The sequence below is a fragment of the Cynocephalus volans genome, chromosome 2 (genome assembly GCF_027409185.1).
Source record: "Cynocephalus volans isolate mCynVol1 chromosome 2, mCynVol1.pri, whole genome shotgun sequence".
NCBI lineage: Eukaryota > Metazoa > Chordata > Mammalia > Dermoptera > Cynocephalidae > Cynocephalus > Cynocephalus volans.
The window spans coordinates 175306176-175323954 of record NC_084461.1 but is presented as its reverse complement, the minus strand read 5'-3'; the positions used below and the strand labels follow the sequence as shown (position 1 = coordinate 175323954).

The 17779-nt window shown below is 40.0% G+C and overlaps 1 protein-coding gene across 4 annotated transcripts in view; it reads right to left on the bottom strand.

Moving 5' to 3' along the window:
• CSGALNACT1 (chondroitin sulfate N-acetylgalactosaminyltransferase 1) overlaps nucleotides 1-17779 on the bottom strand; it is a 304182-nt gene that overhangs the window by 199415 nt on the left and 86988 nt on the right. For 3 of the 4 annotated variants that reach the window (XM_063085936.1, XM_063085940.1, XM_063085937.1), the window contains exon 2: nucleotides 4217-4278. The exons of the other annotated variant lie outside the window; for it this stretch is intronic. The gene's annotated coding sequence lies outside the window, so the exon portion shown is untranslated. The remainder of the gene's footprint in view (nucleotides 1-4216; nucleotides 4279-17779) is intronic. 4 annotated transcript variants of the gene reach the window in all.

The following is a 17779-nucleotide window of genomic DNA, read 5'->3' as shown; positions in this document are numbered from 1 at the left end:
TTGTTTTTGTTTGTTTGTTTTATTTTTTAATAAACACAAAAATAAGCTGGGAGATTTATAATTTCACCTTAAAATTAAAATATGCCTAAGATACTTTATGTCATTTGTTATTCCTAGAAATATATTTTATTACTTTTATACATATAAAACAACTTAAGCTTCAAAGTTGTTGCTATGGACTGAATTATGTCCTCCCAAAATTTATATGCTGAAGCCCTAACCCCTGATATGATGGTACTTGGAGATGGGGCCTTTGGGAAGTAATTCGGTTTATATGAGGTCATGAGGGTGGGGCCCTCCTAATAGAAGAGACACCAGAGAGCTTTGTCACCCTCTCCCCCTCACCTCCCTATGTGAGCACACAGTGAGAAGGGGGCCGTCTGCAAGCCAGGGAGAGAGCCCTCACCTGAACCCAACCATGCAGGCACCCTGATCTCAGACTTCCAGCCTCCAGAACTGTGAGAAAATAAACATCTGCTGTTTAGGATACCCAGTCTGTGAGATTTGTAATGGCAGCCCAGACTAAAACAGTTGTCATTTATAAATGAGAACACAATTTAATGAAATGGTGGAAACACCTTAAAGGCAGAAGTGGTGATGAGATACCATCTGGGTCAGCACTCTATCGCTGTAAATTTTAGGTGTTTTAAGTACAACAAATGTTCAAATGATTGTGTTTAAATTAAGTTATTATGCTCCTTTGCTTTCAACAACAATGAAGATCTGATTACCTCGTGTGTCACTGGCTCCCCTGCGGTTGGCTATCAGGCAAGGCAGAACAGGGGGACAGGGAGGGAGGAGAGAGTTATCCTGTCCTCTCCTGAGCACATGCTGGTTGAGAAGCTCTGGCCTGTGGCCGGGCACCTGCCTGAACCTCTCAGTCAGCAATGCCTGTGCAAGGACACGGGCCTGCTGGAGTCAAGAGCAGGTGTGGGCCCATGCTGCCTGTCTGTCCAGCTTCCCTCATGCCTGTTCTTGCCTATAACATCTCTGTCATCTGCTGCCCCAACCTCAGATTCCAAGTCCTACTTGCCTACTGGGATGTCTCCTCTGCATTCGTCTAGGCCTGTTGCCCCCCAGGAAAAGAGCTCTCTAAAAGTGGCTGATCTGAGATGGCCCTTGCATGTGCCATCTGCTGTTGGGAGTCGGGGGCTTGGGGTGAATCCAGGCTGCTTCTGTGCCCAGCTCCCCAGTTGCCTCTTCCTTGTCTGAGGGACCATCAGACACCCCCTACTCCTCCCCCCACTGCCCCTGAATCTCCAAAACAAGCTCCACCTTCTTGGCATATTGGGGTCACTTCACACAGAAGGCATGGGAAGGAGGGAACAGACACGAAGCATCCAGATGGGGCATTGAAGAGGTCTCCACTGTCCTTTTTATCTTGCAACCCTTTTAAAAGGCTTCCTACATAGTTTCTCAAATTTCATGGTGGTATTCCCATGAGCTAGATGTAAGAGATGCCAAGAGAAAACCGTACCTCCAAACCAGCACCACTTCTGAATAGTTGGGGGTCACTTCACAGAGAAGAGCTGATCTTTATTTATACTCCATGTTTCTCTGTCTCTGAAAGGTACTGACAGGTCTAACAAAGAAACAATTGATTTATTTATTTTTATATACCTGAACAACAAAACCCATCTTTTCAAAGACAGCAACCACAGCAGTTGACGTTCACTGGCGTGACAATCCGCACAGGCAATAGTGCCTTCCCCAACCTGGGGGAGATCCTCCAAACATCCTTCTAGAATTCTCTATTTAATATGAATAGCTTGAGAGTCTTCCTTCTCACATGTTTTATAAAGTTTCTTATCTTGATTATGTAATGCATCATTTTACATGACCTGAATATGGACGCTTTCATTGGCTAATCAGAATTCTTGAGACGATTATTTCAAATGCATCATTCATCAAAGAAGCAATGACTTATGTTGTGTCATCTATTTTCATTAAAAAGTCTTAAGGCAACCGTCCTGCCTAAAAAGGCTCTTCCTTTTCTAGTTGATAGAAAAACCCAACCACTCCCTTCCTTAGCATGAAAAGCCTTTATTTTCTCAATTTAAATTTGGTGATTTTAGTGTTTCATAATAGCAGCAATCATTCTTTTTTATTTACCATATGCAGTTGGTAAGATTTTTATTTTACTATTTTTCTTTCCAGTTTATGATAATGCTCTCTTTTTTTGTATGATAATGTCATAAGCCTATTTTTCCCTTCTGTTAGGTCTTGATTATTCCCCCGCAAGGCTGATATTTAAACTAAAAGCATTTAAAACTTAATGTTAGCAGAACAGTGAGGTGGTCATACACATATATGGGAAAATAAGCCTACAGTTATTGTTAATATTATTCCATGCAAATTAAGTCTAATGCAGCACGTCTAGTAAGGAGCTTCCCTTCAGAGCAATCTAATTGTAAAACTGAGCCTAAGTTTTAGAACGGTAATAAGAGAGGGGGCAAATAACTGGAAATCAATCTGTTACTGCTGTTGCAGAACTGATTTCTGAGTATCAATTATATCTGTCAAAGAAAACTACAACCTAAGAATTATACCCATTGAATGACAGTCTGCTCTAAATTAACCTGATCAGGTTTTTGTTGTTATTATTTATTTATTTGTTTGTTTGTTTATTTATTTATTTTAACAAATATACCAGAAATGGGAGGTTGGCTGGAGGATGGGTTAAACAGCTCCCTTCAAGATTATCTAGAACCAGATTGCAGGTTGAAACAGGCAGCTGGTTAAACCAAAGCCAGAGAACAGGGTTACAGGAAATGGCAGTGTATCAGCTTAACGGCTTTTGTCCACTAGTAAGAGGAAGCTTTAGATGAACGTACAGGAAAAACACCTTGACAACCAGCCTCAGATCCCTGAAACCAGAGACTGTCTGCATAAGATTCATCTGCAGCTTCCCAGCCACTAGCATATGGTGAAACCTTCCCTGTGCCTGAAATTCCCTTCCCTGTGCCTGAAATTCCCTTTCCTGCCTTTCAGCACAGCCACATCCAAGTCCCTTTTCAGCCTTAGCTCGAATGTCAGTCCTGAGAGAAGGTAACCTTGTCCAGACCCTGCCCCAACTGCATCTACTGCTCCAAAAGCAGAGCAGAGAATGAAAAATAGACAAGGACAACCTGAAAGGAAGAAAAGGACATGAGCAGGCCCCAGGAAGCAACTGCATCCTATTAAAGCCCACCTGTCTTTGGGCTCAACCTAACCCTGGACCTACCTTTCTTTCTCCCACCCTGTAAGATTGTTAATATCACTTGGCTTATGGTTCTAATCAATTCGGTTCTCAGCAACATAAAAATGTTATCCAAAAGGAAGGCAAAATAAATGGGAGGAATTGGAAAGGGGAGAAGAGAAAAAAAGAGCAATAAAGGGGAAAGGAGTCCTTGAAATGTAAATGTACAAAAGTCTGACCCATCTGGAATTTCAATAGTTTCAGGAAATCTTTGCAAGAAGGGATGATGTAAGCAAATTGAAAACAGCAGGAACAGAAAAGAGGTGTTGCTGAGTGGTGACTGTTCCAACCCAGGAGATGTAATGTCTATTCACTGCTCACCACTGTGAAAGAGCCGAACTAGGCCTCTGGGAAGATATTTTGTAAATTCAATAGATTATTGTGGTTCTCGTAGACCACATTCTAATATAAAAGCACATACAAAGTGATGGAGTTTGGATGTGTTGTCCCTCCAAAACTCATGTGGAAATTTGATTCCCAAAAGGGCAGTGCTGGAAGCTGTTTGAGTCATGGGGGAGAATCCCTCATGAATGGATTAATGCTCTCCCTGTGGGTGGGGACTGATGAGTGAGTTCTTGCTCTATTAGTTCCCTTGAGAGCCAAGAGCTGGTTGTTTAAAAAGACCCTGGCACCTCCCCCCGCCCCCGGCTTCCTCTCGCCATGTGATCTGCTTGCACCCACCAGCTGCCTGCTCCTTTTCCATCATGAGTAGAAGCAGCCTGAGGCCCGTGCCAGATGCAGCTGTCCCAGAATCATAAGCTAAATAAACCTCTTTTCTTTATAAATTACCCAGTCTCAGGTAATCCTGTTATAGCAACACAAACGAACTAATACACAAAGACACATGTAACTTCCACCATCCGTTAAAACCACCACATATACAATTTTTCAGAGGCTTTTAATATTATAAATGCCTGCTTTCTGTGTTCTTGTTCTGTTTTTGCTTGTTTGTTTGTTTGTTTTTTTTAAATGGCTCACCAGTAAAGAGGAGTATCATGACCGTCTATTCTCCAGTGAATCCTTTCTGTCTCTTCGGGACTCTGAAAAGGGAAAGTTGGCAGTAAATTTAAATGTTTTCCTAGCTCCTCTAAAAGTACAAAATTAAAGAGGTCCTGTTTAAATGAAACTTCATTTTTAAGTGACCCAACCATGAACAACCAACACCACCAGGCTTTCCGTCCACATGGGCTAGGAGGAGCCAGGCACGGCATGGCCACCCTGTGTTAAGAAGGGTCATATGTAAACAATGAGGGATAAACACGTCTATAAGATGGGATCTGAGAAAAATATGCCGGCTATTTTTTTCTTAACTAATGGGAATTTGGCTCCCAAATTTCCACAGAAATCTTTTTTCTTTTCAAATCTTATTTATTCATTGCACTATTAACCACTGCCAGGAAGAAGTCAAAAGGTTGCCAGAATCTGTCGTATCACATCTGAAGCAATGTAGAGGCAGGACTGCCCCAAAGTCGGGTATCCCCGGTGGGCCTGGTTCCCCAAAGAGCTGCCAGGAGGGACTGGGGAGGAGAGACGCACACACAGTGTCAAGCATGCCAGCTGCTCAGAACAGGAGACAGATATGGTGAGCTTCAGCACCACACCAAGGTTTGAGAGTCAGGAAGCTGGGGTTGGTCATGTAACATATTTGACAAAACAGTTTCCCTGTCTTTCCTCACCTGCAGGGGCAGAGGGCTGCTTGCCTTTATTAGGCCACAGACAACACGCCACTGCTTTTACCTACTCCATGTCACCAGAAACAAATGTCAAAGTATGAGAGTTTCCTGAACACACAGTGATATATATCCATTCACATTATCTAGAAATACTCTTTGGTACACTCATTTCTAAGAACAGCTTTTTTTAAAAAAAAAAGATAAAAAGACAGGGAGAAGAGAAAACAGAAGGTTAAAGCAAATAAATCTAGTCAAAACTTAACATCATTTCAGTCTAATGAAATGCTTGAAAATATTATACCAATGAAGTCCAGCTTTACACTATAATTTTTGTAGTATATTCTTTTGCAAGGATAGCAACTAAATGTACGAAGATAAAGTGTTTGCTTGTTACATGAAAAGAAACTTTCTTGTAAGAATAGTTAAGCTTGTTACATATAAAAATCTGCAAATGAACAACTTGGAAAGAGGGTCTTTTACCGTATCTTTGTGCAGTACTTTAGGCCGCACGAGGCGCTATCATATGTCCTACTTTATATTATCATCATAAGGATTATTATTCCCATGTGAGGAAATCAGCCCCAAACAGTGGCTCAGCCACCTGTACAAGTGAGTCAGAGATGCAATCAGTCTTATCAACCAGGTTCCTAATCTCCTAAGCCAATAATTTTATTATTCCTTCCCTCATTGAGGTCAAGCTTTCTTAATAAGGAAATTAATTTCTTTAAGAAAGGTAGTCCTGCACAGTGGTGAAGAGCATCGGCTTTGACAACAGACAAACCTGAGCTGCAGACCTTGCTTTGCCCTATATCAGCTCCATGACTCTGGACAAGTAACCTTCCTCTCTGGGCCTCTTTTATCATCTGTAAAATGGGGATAACTGCATCATGAGCCTATTATAACCATCATCATTATATACCAACTTTCAGTACTCCTCCCCTTTTCACCACACAGAAGGCTGCACTGCTCAGTCCCCCTGCAGTTGGATGGTGGCATGTGTCTAGTTCTAAAGAATGACTACGTGAACAGATGTATGTTATGTTGCTTCAGGCTCGGACAATGAAAAGTCCATGTGTGATGTTCCATCCTCAATCTTTCCCAGCCTGGGATTGACATGGCAGAGTCATGCTGAGACAGAAGTAGCTGGGTCACCTCCAGTTACCTGCCCAGACTACAGTGGACTTTGCCACTGAAACCGTGGGGTTGTGACCACAGCATAACTTAGCGCATCCTGACTAATATTCCTCATGAATTTTGACGATCAAAATGGAGTTATAAAAGAAGTTCTTGATATAATACCTTGTATAGTCACCAATCAATAAATGTCAGTCCCTATTATTATAATTGTACAGCAGCTAAATCTGGGAAATACAGTCTAATCTCAAGACACCAAATTTATAGACCACTCATTCTTTCAACACACATTTACTGGGCATCTATGATGTGCAAGGCATAACGCTGGGAGCTGAACGTGTAACGATAAAGAAGACAGACCCAGTAGCTCCTACAACCCCAAGACTGGAAAGACACCTTTAAAAATTGTCTAGATACCTCTCCCAGTCATCCTGGAAGCTCCCAAGGCCTCAACTCTGCCCATGCACAGGACTCACCGAACAATCCTAACTGCTGATGAAAGCTTTAAATGTTCCACGCACCTGGGTGGAAATAACAAAGATATACAAGATCTTTAATTTCCATCAATGATATTTTAGTGAACAAATATCTTAATAGCATTAACATCTCACGTCGCCTCCTATAGCACTTGCCAGCCGTGCATCAGTGTGACGACATATTTGTATATCTAGCTCGCTTTAGAAAATATATATACTCATATATAATATATACATTTATGTACACTACATTTGTATGGAAAAATGACTAAAGATGAAAGACATTTAAAGTACATGATCCCACACATGTAAATCTCCCAACTTTTGAATCTTTTTGTTTTCTCAAACTATATTTTTCTTGAGCAGGGAATTCTCCAAAGATTCCTTGGAGTTCAGTTGCTAGCATATTCTTCACTAAACATCTAACTATCACTAGACATGTGCTTCAGAAGATTTGCTTTGCTTTAAAAGATTTTTCCATGAAATTTCGTCTTTACCTGACTTGCCTGCTGTAAATTCTATTAACCAAACTCTGCAGGGCCTTATACTACTCTTGAATAATTCTACACTTAGAGAAAAAAAAAAGATGTTGAAATCTCCGGCAAACACCTTCTATATTTCAGAAAGTAAACTTAGGAGCTTAAGACTTAAATTTTGGTTTTTTTTTTTTTATTTCAGATTACTAAAAAGGCTAGATTCAATACCTAAAGTCATAGTTTCTAAGACACAGGAGAGAAATACCAATGAACCCCGTTAATTAGAGATTGAACCAATCTTCTGAGACTCCAGCTACTTGAACATGAACAGGTCACTTTTTGGCTCATTTCTCTTAGGTCTCTCCCTCCATGGGGTTTTCAGGTCTCCCAGGGACATGGAATCTACCTGTGTTAACACCTGTAATGGTGATCAGTAGACCCTTTCTGTCTCTTTCTCCAGCCCCCTCTCTCTTCTTCTCTTCCCCTCCCAGCAAGACTTTGCAAAAGTGTTCAAGCTCTGTCAGGATGCCCAGAAGTCTCTGCACTGTGTGACCATCACGCGACCCCTCTACGCCCACATCCAGTGTCCCATCCCGGGGAGTCTGGGCTTTCTCCAGTGGTAATAGACGGAAGTTAATTGGATAATAAACCAGATCACATCAGGTTTACAAAATGCCTTAATCTAGTTAAGCAGATGTCTAGAAAAAAAACACTGCTGCTGAGATCTGGAGCAACAGGGCAGAGTTGGGGACTGTACTTTTGGAACTCCCAAGGTTACTGCCTGAACAGCCACTGCCCTCACCAGCCCCTACTGCACAGGAGGGCATTACATGAGGTGCCCAGATGAGCAGATGGGATCCTTCAAAAGAATCACGTAAAAAGTTTCACAACACACACTCAAGGCACTTTTTAAAATATGTGAAAACATATTTTGAAATATTAGTAAGAAAGCAAAGTAGTAAGAAACAAAACCTGTAGGTATTTATTCATATACTCATATAAGATTACCTTAAGTGCATTAAACACACACACACACACACACACACACACACACACACACACACACACACCCTCTTCCTAGACCATGTGCTGAAGAGGTAGAAAGCGCAGGAAAGGATGACTCATGAATAATCGTGAACTCCAAGTGCCTGCGGCTTGTTTCCAGTGGCGGCTGCACAGGGCAGTGCCTTTAGCGAATGTTTTCTGTAAAAGGCCAGCTAGTTAAATACTTTATATGTTTTGTGAGCTGCATAAGGTTTCTGTTCCATATTCTTCTTTAATTCATTTCGCAATCCTTTAAAAGGATTACCATTCTTAGCTGGAAGGCCATTTGCGGCAGATTTCCCCGCAGGCTGTAGTCTGCCCAGAAGGCTTAGAACATCTTTGGTGCTCAGACAGCAATGCATGATGGTCATCTCTAACCAGACAAAATTATTAATTAGGCAAAATACAGAAAGCACAGATGCTTCTGTTCCAAAGGAAAGTGATTTGCTAGAGTTCAATTCTGCCTAAATCATTTTATTGGTTTTACACAATTCCCTCAGAAATCCCAGAGCCACTTGTTTTTCCTTTTAGTTATTATTTTGTTTGTTTTTGCTTTAGGGTAGGAGGGGAGAAGTTAAGGGAGGTAGTGAATAAAGAATTTGGAAAAATGATTCTGATTCATGTAAAGTAAAATAAGAGGTTAAAATAACTACGTTCTGGAAAATAATCATAAGAAGGAGAAATACAAGCTCTCTAATAAATAAAACATTATAAAGCTACAATAATTAAGAGTGTAATTCTAGGGTAAATAAGAAACAGATCAATAAAACAAAATAGCATAGAAAGAGACCCTAAGATATATAAGACATCAATACATGATGAAGGGGTGACAAACGTCTGCGAGGATACAAAGGCTTATTCAGCAAAAAGATTGCTAGGTCAACTGATTATTCATGGGAGGAAAATCAAGTTGGATTTATTTTCATCTCAAAATACACTCCAGAATAAATTCCAAGTAAATCACAGAGTTACAGTTTAAAAATTCCATTAGAGAAGCTAGAAGAAAATATAGTTAAATATTTATCTTCTCTCTATATGGGGAAAGACTTTCTAAAACTATGGCAGGAATCAAACACACAAGACAAGATATATTTGACTACTTAAAAATTAAAATTAGTGTATTAAATTAGTAAATTTATTTTTATATAGTAATATACATAGTAAATTAAAATATTAAATAAAATTTAGTAAATTAAACATCAAAAATTATAAAAATATAAAAGCCAACAACAACTAATTAGGAAAATATTTTTAGCAAATATAATAGACAAAGTGTCAATATCCTTAATATATAAAGATTTCTCACAAGCTATAGGAAACTTACTAGACATTTTGAATAGATTGAAAGTAGAGAGTTTTGTTGAAGAAGTAAAAAAGTTAAATATAGATAAAAATGTTTAATTTCACTGGCAATCAAAGAATTGCAAATTGAAACAACATAATTAGAATTAGCTTCTGCTGATCAAATTAGCCATGTTAGCACACAATGCCTGTTGGAGAATATCCTGTCCAGGCTCCCAGCAGCTGCTGGCTGGGTGGACCTTGGCTCAGTCACTCTGGCAAGCATGATGTATCAAGTATCTTTAATGTAGTCCTACTTTTTGACCAAGTAATTTTACTTCCAGTAATCAGTCTAAGTGAAACAATCGTTAAGTGTAAACAAAGATGTGTAAGACTAAGATGTGCTTGAGAGGTTAATTCATAAAACTGTAAGTAATTTAAATGCCTAACACTGGGGAATAGTTAGTTATATATAATATATAATATAATAGTAAGTTATGGTATGGACATATTATGAAATAGTATATCACCATTAAATTAGCTTATGAAGGGTTTTCAACAATAGAGAATTTATTTTGATACATGCTAAATGTGTTAGGATCTCAGATTTGTAAAAACTGCACACACACACAAAACACAAAGACTGCAAGGAAATATGCCAAAATGGTTAATAGTGATTATCACTATAATCTCACTAGCACCTAAGATTATAGGTGACTATTATTTTATTATATATTTCTGCATTTCCTACATTTTCCACAATTTGCATATTTTAATTTCCTAATCAGAAAAAAACAAACCTGAAAGACAGCCCTTGACCCCTCCAAAAAAGGGGGGGGGGTCACTAAGAAAGAAAATGTGGATACTCATCAAGCCAAAACTTATTCTAAACCAGAGTTACAGAACCGAAAACAACCTTGGGCATCTAATCTAAGACTCTGTATTGCAGATTAAAAATCATTGTAAGTACCTTACTGAAAATGAGGCATATCCCAAATTTATCATGGTCTTATCCCAAATGCAGTAAGCCAGGTGTTAATAATATTCCTGGTAAACATCAGCAGAATGCTCCATACAGGCAAGACACAGGTTTAAGAGTAAAAATCCAGTTTTGATCAAAATGGAAGCATCCCGGCAACAGACCTGTAAGCGGCAAAGGTTAATTCATTAAACGTAAAATAATCAATAGCCTTGATTTCAGTAGTATTAGATTGTCAGAGTAAACATCGTAATTAATTTAGGCATGCTCTCACTGTAGCAGGAATCTGGGAAACAGGATTCACCTGATTGCAATACAATGAAAACAGGAAATGATGTGCTGGATTATTACTAAATCGAATAGGGAATAATGAAAACTCTGGACAGCATAATGCAATAGTATGAAGACACAACAGTGGGGAAAACCCAGGCCACCCTCTAATTAGAACATGAAGGATATAACCCAACTGCAGATAACAAAAGGTGTAAAAAATATTCAATTACCAAATTCCTTTTGCCAAAGAAGAAAATGCTATAGTGGAAATGACATTGATTTTGGAGTCAGGCAAAGGAGGTGGAATCCCAGTCCAGCCACCCACCAGCTGTGCATGTCTGAGCAAGATTCTTAACCTCCCAGAGTGTCAGTTTCCTGGCTGTCAAACATAATTAGCCATTCACCCAGAAGGGCAGGCGTGAGGTTTAAGATGGTAGATATCAGATGCAAGGTTCAAAGCCCAGCATGCCTAGCAATGAATGGGGCCTATCACTCTGTCAGTAAAGACTGGGGCCACAGAGGACAGTCACAGGTCTCTGAGGCTGTGGGCACCACTTTACCTTTCCCAGCCCACTTGATGGGCACTAGCAGGGGGACTGGGACAGGTAGGAAGAGAAGGATATGGCAACAGCCTGGATGATGACACCAAACCCAGGCCCTGATAGTTCCCCCAGGGCAGTGCTGGCCAGGCTCTGTCCACCATGCTCCACCCCCAGACTCCACACAGCCTGGACAGAACTTGGGATAAAGGGGTGGGAAAACAGCAAAAAGAATCCCATCAGAGAAGGAGCAATCCAACCACAAAAGCATAGGGGGGAGCACATGATAGAATCTACAATAAGCCTTATAATTAAAAAAAATAAAAAAGAAATTAAGAGTGAGAAATCAACAGATCTATAATAAGCCTATTGAACAGCTCTTTAAAGGAGATGCTGAACACAAAGGATGAAGAAAATTGGCGGTGACTGGAAGAATTAATGAAGACAAAAATCAATGTTACTCGGTAGAAAGACGAGAGAAAAATACTGGAAATACAAGATAAATGTGCATAAAATAAGAATGCTGCCTAGTGTGCACCAGGATCCTAAGATAATTAGACAATGACCTTGATGAGAGAGAGAGAGAGAGAGAGAGAGAGAGAGAGAGAGAGAGAGAACAGCAAAGCTCCAGACATCACCAGAAGCTGATGAAAAATCCTGTATGGTGTTGATCACTGATAAGTTAAAGGGCAATTCTGACAACTTGTCAATAAATTAAGCCTCAATTTTCAGGGACATAATAAAGATAATTTGAAAAGATACTGAAAAGCACTAGCAACATTAAAATTGATCATAATTACATTAAGGGTAGTTGAACTAGGAATAATAATGAGTCCTTATTGTGTCAATGGATGTGACAGCTCCTTATGTTGTTAAAGGCACTTTTATCTTTGGCTGGATAGTGGATAAGGAGGCACCACCTTCAGTGTCCGGGAGACCTGGGTGCGAGCCTCAGCTGCGTCCCCTTACTAGTCCATGCATGTCACTTAAACTCTCTAAGACTCTATTCGTTGATCTGTAAAAAGGGACATAGAAATACCTATCTCATTAGTGTTTTGTAGCAATTAACATCTAATCAACAAAAAGACCTAGCACAAGCTATTTTGAATCTGAACAGCATCTATTGTGTTGAGCTAGATTCTAAAGGGCGGGGGGAGAGGAGACACACTTTCTCAACATCGAAATCTTGTCAGGTTGCACAGAAAAATGACAAGCATGTTGATAAATACCACTTGGTGTTCAGCTCCTCAGAGAATGTATGCATTATCTCCTTTGAGCTCAGAACATGGGAAGCGCTAGATGGCTGAGAGATTCAGCTCACCCCTGAGCATCTGTGAACCCCACCTGGCTGTTGGTCCCCTAAATAAGAAGCCCACCTGGGCCAAGAACAAACTCCATTGTGGGCCTCACAAACCCACAGCGGCCAACCGCAGCGTCACAGACCACCGTGAAGGTGAGTTCCTGGAGTCCCGAAGCAGCTGAGGCGTCCCTATCAGGTCGGGATGGGCCAGCTGACAGCCAACTCCTCTTCACCTTGACCAGGTGCTATGGTCAACACACCTGCTGTCCAGCAAGCACTTCCTGATTGATGTCGTTGACTAAAAATGGCCATGTGTTTATCTGCCTCTTGGAACGTTATCTTTGTCTCTCTCTTTCAATTCCTCAGCTCATCTGAATATGCGAAAAGAGCCTACTGATCATCTGCCAAATGGATTAAAAATGTGTATCTCGGTGCTAATCATAATTCCCGCCACAGACTATATGTTTCAGGAGAGCAGTGTATCACGAGCTCTGTAAAATTCAGTGGCTGAATTATTTACAAAATGTAAAACAGATAAGAAGGAGATTGAAAATACTTTGGATTGCCTAAAAATTACTGAGTGAAGGTCCTTTGGTACAGGATACTAGATGCTGATACAAGCTTTAGGTCTTATTTGCTTCAGAGATTATATTACTATTTGAAAGTATTTAGAAGAAACTGTTTTGCCTACATCTTAAACAAAAGCTGTACGGTCAGCTCGGTTGGCAGCAAGGATTTGTATAATGAGACATTTGAGTAAAAGAAAGAGGCTCTCTTTGTTGTGCTAGTCTCAGAAACTGGCTGCAGTCGACAGCACTGCCAAGCCAAGATGCTTGCAGGAGCATTCAACAGGCCAGGTCTAAACAAAATGCACTGCTGTTCTGGGATTTTTTTCCCAAACTGGCTGTTTTGTTTCCATATCTTAAGAATATTTTAGGAGTTAATGAATTTAATGACAATTTGTTGCATATTATACAATTCCTCTTTAAAAACTGCTCACTCTACCACTTCATTCCTCCTTCTAACACATAAGAATTAAGAGCCATCTTCCTACTACTCCCTCCACCAACCTGTTCCAAAGAATCTAGCAACTGTAATCAAATTTCCAAATATATATGGTGCTGTGGATTGAATGTCCTCTCAAATCTACTGAAGCTTAATCCCCACCATAACTATTGGGGGTGGGAAATCCTATTATGGCCATTGAGAGATGGGGCCTTGAAGATGTGATTAGATTCTGAGGACCATGCTGTAGTGAATGGATTAATCCATTTGATGGTTTGATGGTGGTCATGGGAGTGGTTCTGTTGGCTTTAAAAAGAGGGCACATGAGAAGCTCTCCATCTTGCTTCTGCCTGTCTTTCAATGTGAGACCCTGTGTCACTGAAGTTACCACCAAAGAAGGCCCTCACCAGATGTGTCCCCTGGACCTTGGACTTCCCAGCCTCTGAAATGTGAGCAATAAACACTGTTTCTTTACAAATTACCCAGTTCCAGGTATTTTGTGATAAGCAACAAAAACAAATAGATATGGGTATTTTTGTTATTCCTGAACAAAATTTTATTATTATTGAACAAAACTGCATTTTTAAAAATTAAAATCTGACTGTTAAAAACAGCTACTCTCATACTTTACTGGTAGGAGTATATCATTTGGTGACAGCAATTCAACAATATCTATCAAAAGTAAAACCTATACTGTGACCATTTCTAGATTCCATTTCTAGAAATTTACTCTGTAGACACACTACCATATATACATATTCCATTTCATCAAGACTTTTTATAATGTCATAAGAATGGAAACAACCTGAATGCCCATCAATAGGGTCTTAATAAATAAATTATATCCATGAAACAGAATACTGAGGAGCCACTAAAAAGGACGGGGCAGCTCTTTACATAATAATATAAACCAATCTCCACGTTGTTAGGTAAAAATCTCACACTGTTAGGTTTTAAAAAGCAAGGTATTTATATATATTTAGTATGCTACTATTTATGTATAGAAAAGATAAAGACATAAAGAAATGCTCACATATAATTTTAATAGTCAATATTGGTTGACTGTATTCTGTATGCCAATAATTGTTCTTAGCACTTTATATGAATTATCTCATTTGTTCCTCTCAGCAACTCTAATATTCCCATTTCGCAGATGAGAAAACTGAGGCACAATGAGGTTCATTACCTTGCTCAAGGTCACAAAGCTAGTGGCCAGGGTTCAAACTCTGCCTGTTCCCAGAGGCCACCTCCATAGCCATGACCACATAGAACCTCCTAGTGCAAAAACTGTCTCTAAAGGTTCCAGTAAAAAGCTGGTAACAGCAGTCACCCCCAAGGAGGGGACTGCATGGCTAGAAGGTGGTGACAGGAAGATTTACTTTTCCCTGAATCTCTTGAATTCTGTGCATGACCTGAATTATGAGCATGACCTGTCCAAAAATAAATAAATCCAGTAATTTTACTCTGACTGCTTGGCAAGAAGGATAATATGAATAGTGCTACTCATATTGTGTATTTTAAATTATGTATTTGAAAAGAAATGCATATTTATTCCTATATTTACTTGTATAATTAAACCTCAGCTGTTTTCAAGGACTTTTTAAAAATGGGAAATACAGCTTTGTCCCATACAGAATCCACAGTTATGAGTACAAGCAATTTCCAAAATAATCAAAGAATGATAAAATATGCATACACATACACACACAAACAGCGCTGAGCCTATTGCTCTGGGTTAGGGTTGAGGTTGTTCAGTTACTACAAATTATCCAAGACTCTTATCAAAGACAGAAGTTTCAGACTTTATTTCTCCATAAAGGGGGAAATTAAATGCATCCCAGGTAGCAAAATGAATAAAAACATACTTATTCTGTCTCTTAATTATGATTTATCTCCAACAATAACAGAGAAAACATTTCTGATAGGAAAAACATTCATCATATAATATAAAACCACATCATCATAATATATAAAAGATACAAAAGGTCTGTGAGGAAGGGCTCTATTTTTTGTACATTTTTCTGAAACATAGGAACAGGAGCCCAGAACTGTGCTCCTCAAATTTTAATGTATATATGCATCACCAGGGAACGAGTTAAACATTCTGATTCAGGCCATCTGGCATGGGACCTAAGACTGCATTTCCAAGGAGCTCCCAAGTGGTGCCCATAGTGCTGGTGGGCAGACCACATTTTAAGCAGCAAGGTGCTAGACAATGCCTATAACTAAATATAGTACAACCGTAATCTGATAAACCAAGTTGTAGAACTAAATGCCAACTATTAAAATTGTAGCCCCTTCAGAAGCATTTGAAAGCCAGGCAAAGAAATAGATTTGAATAGATTTATATTTTCTCTTGAAAACTCTGAGCAGTGTGAAATAAAGAGAGAAAATGTGCCTGTAAATACTTTGCTTTGAATTGGTCAAAAATTCAAAGTGGATTGCAAAAGATTCAGGAGGGGAATCTGGTTCCAAGAATGGTTAAGAAGGGCTAATAACTAGCAAACCAATTTATGCATAAATGAGCAATTTCAAAGCACTTCAATTTTTTCAACATAATCAAAATTTACCTGATAAGCACCAATAACATGTTCAGCAACTGTGGAACACAAGATGCTGATGACAGGGTCAGGGTCATTGTGGTCTCTGTCCTTCAGGAGGCTAGATGTGGAGACAGCACCAACTGGAGTGCCCATCACAGTGGGGGGCTCTCACAGGAGAAAGACTGTACTAGAAAGTACATGTGCAGGACTGAACGCAATCCACTTAAGTACTGAGGAAATTCATAGCAAAGAAACAAAACCACTGGGATAAGGAATAAAGAATACATGGGAGTTTTAGAAAAGATTTTAGAAGGGTAGAGAGCTGGCTTCTTGGAAAAGCTGGGAAGAGCAATGTGGGTAACACAGATTAGCCCCGCACATCCTAGGACCCAGGAACAGCAGGACACAGGCAAAGAGTCATGAGTCGCTCCCCTGTCCTTAGCCATCGTAACTGGTCAGAGTTCTTGAGAGAGCAGTTACCCAAAAATTCTAAGAGAGTTTGCAACATTGAGAGAATGCCAAGGCACCCAGAAGAAAAAGCATCCTCAGAGACGGATGGGGGTGGGGGTGGGGCCCTCTGCAGTCAACGTTCCCTCTGGCTCTTGGTTTTATCAACTGTACAGGGGTCAGAAAACTCTTCTAAAAAGGGTCAGAAAATGAAGGGCTTAGATTTTGCCACTGCAGTGCAAAACCAGCCATAGATCATGTTTCGATAAAACTTTAATTACAAAATTCTGGATTTGGCCAATGTCCCTGAATTGTAAAATAGGGATAATAATACCTTTCCTAATGTTGAATATTTTTTGATCAAGATCAAGGAGGGGGAGTTGCTACACCTTACATGTGACATGGTATACCAATTCAGATATTCATTGACGATGACCTTCTACGTACATCTAGAAACAGACACATCCCACCTGTCTCTCCCACCTCCCCGCAGTATGAAATGTCTCTCCTCCTACCCACCTCCTACCTCCCCTGGAATTTCACTCCTTAAATTTTCTTCTTTCCAGTATCTTCAGCCTCCCCCTCTCTACTGCCTCTTTCTAGCAGCATATAAAAGCACTCATAAAAAATAACCACCACCATCTCTTTCACCCTCTCCTTCTATATCCACTGTTCTTTTATACACAGTCAACTTCATGAAATAGCAGTCTGTGCTGTTTCTACACCTCTCTGCTCTTGCACTTAAAATCCCCATGTTAATTGGGTTTTGACCCCATCACTCTTCTGTAATAGGCTTTGCCAAAATCAATAGACACTTCTCAGTCAACTAAGTTGACCCCTCCCTAGTGACGGAAACTGCTGATTTTCCTTCCGTGCTCTCCCCACTTGGCTCAGCAGATGACACTAACTTCTATTGTCAATTCCTCTCCAGCCTTCCAGCCTTCTTCACATGCTCCTCCTCCTCCATTGACCAAGTTGCTGCTTTGAACCTTCTCTCTCAGTATTTGCAATCGTTTCTGTCATATAGGTTTGAGGGTCATAAGCTCACCATTTTAATTAAAGCCATGGAAGTGAATTATGAACTGATGAAAGCTGAACCCATCCCCACTCTTCAAACCCGCTCCACCCTCCCAGATTCACTGTGCCTCCTGATGGAACCCGCAGTCACCTAGTTACTCAAACTAGAATACTTCTGTACTCCTGTATTTTGCTTCTTGTTCAACCCACATTTCCAATAGGTAGTCATCTCCTGTCAGTTTTCCTTTCTCCTAGTTCTCATGTCTTGCTAAATGAATCCAATGAAGACTTTCCGATTTTGCTATGGCCTACAGTCTCAGCAGGGCTGACATTGTTGAGTACTCACTCAGGCAT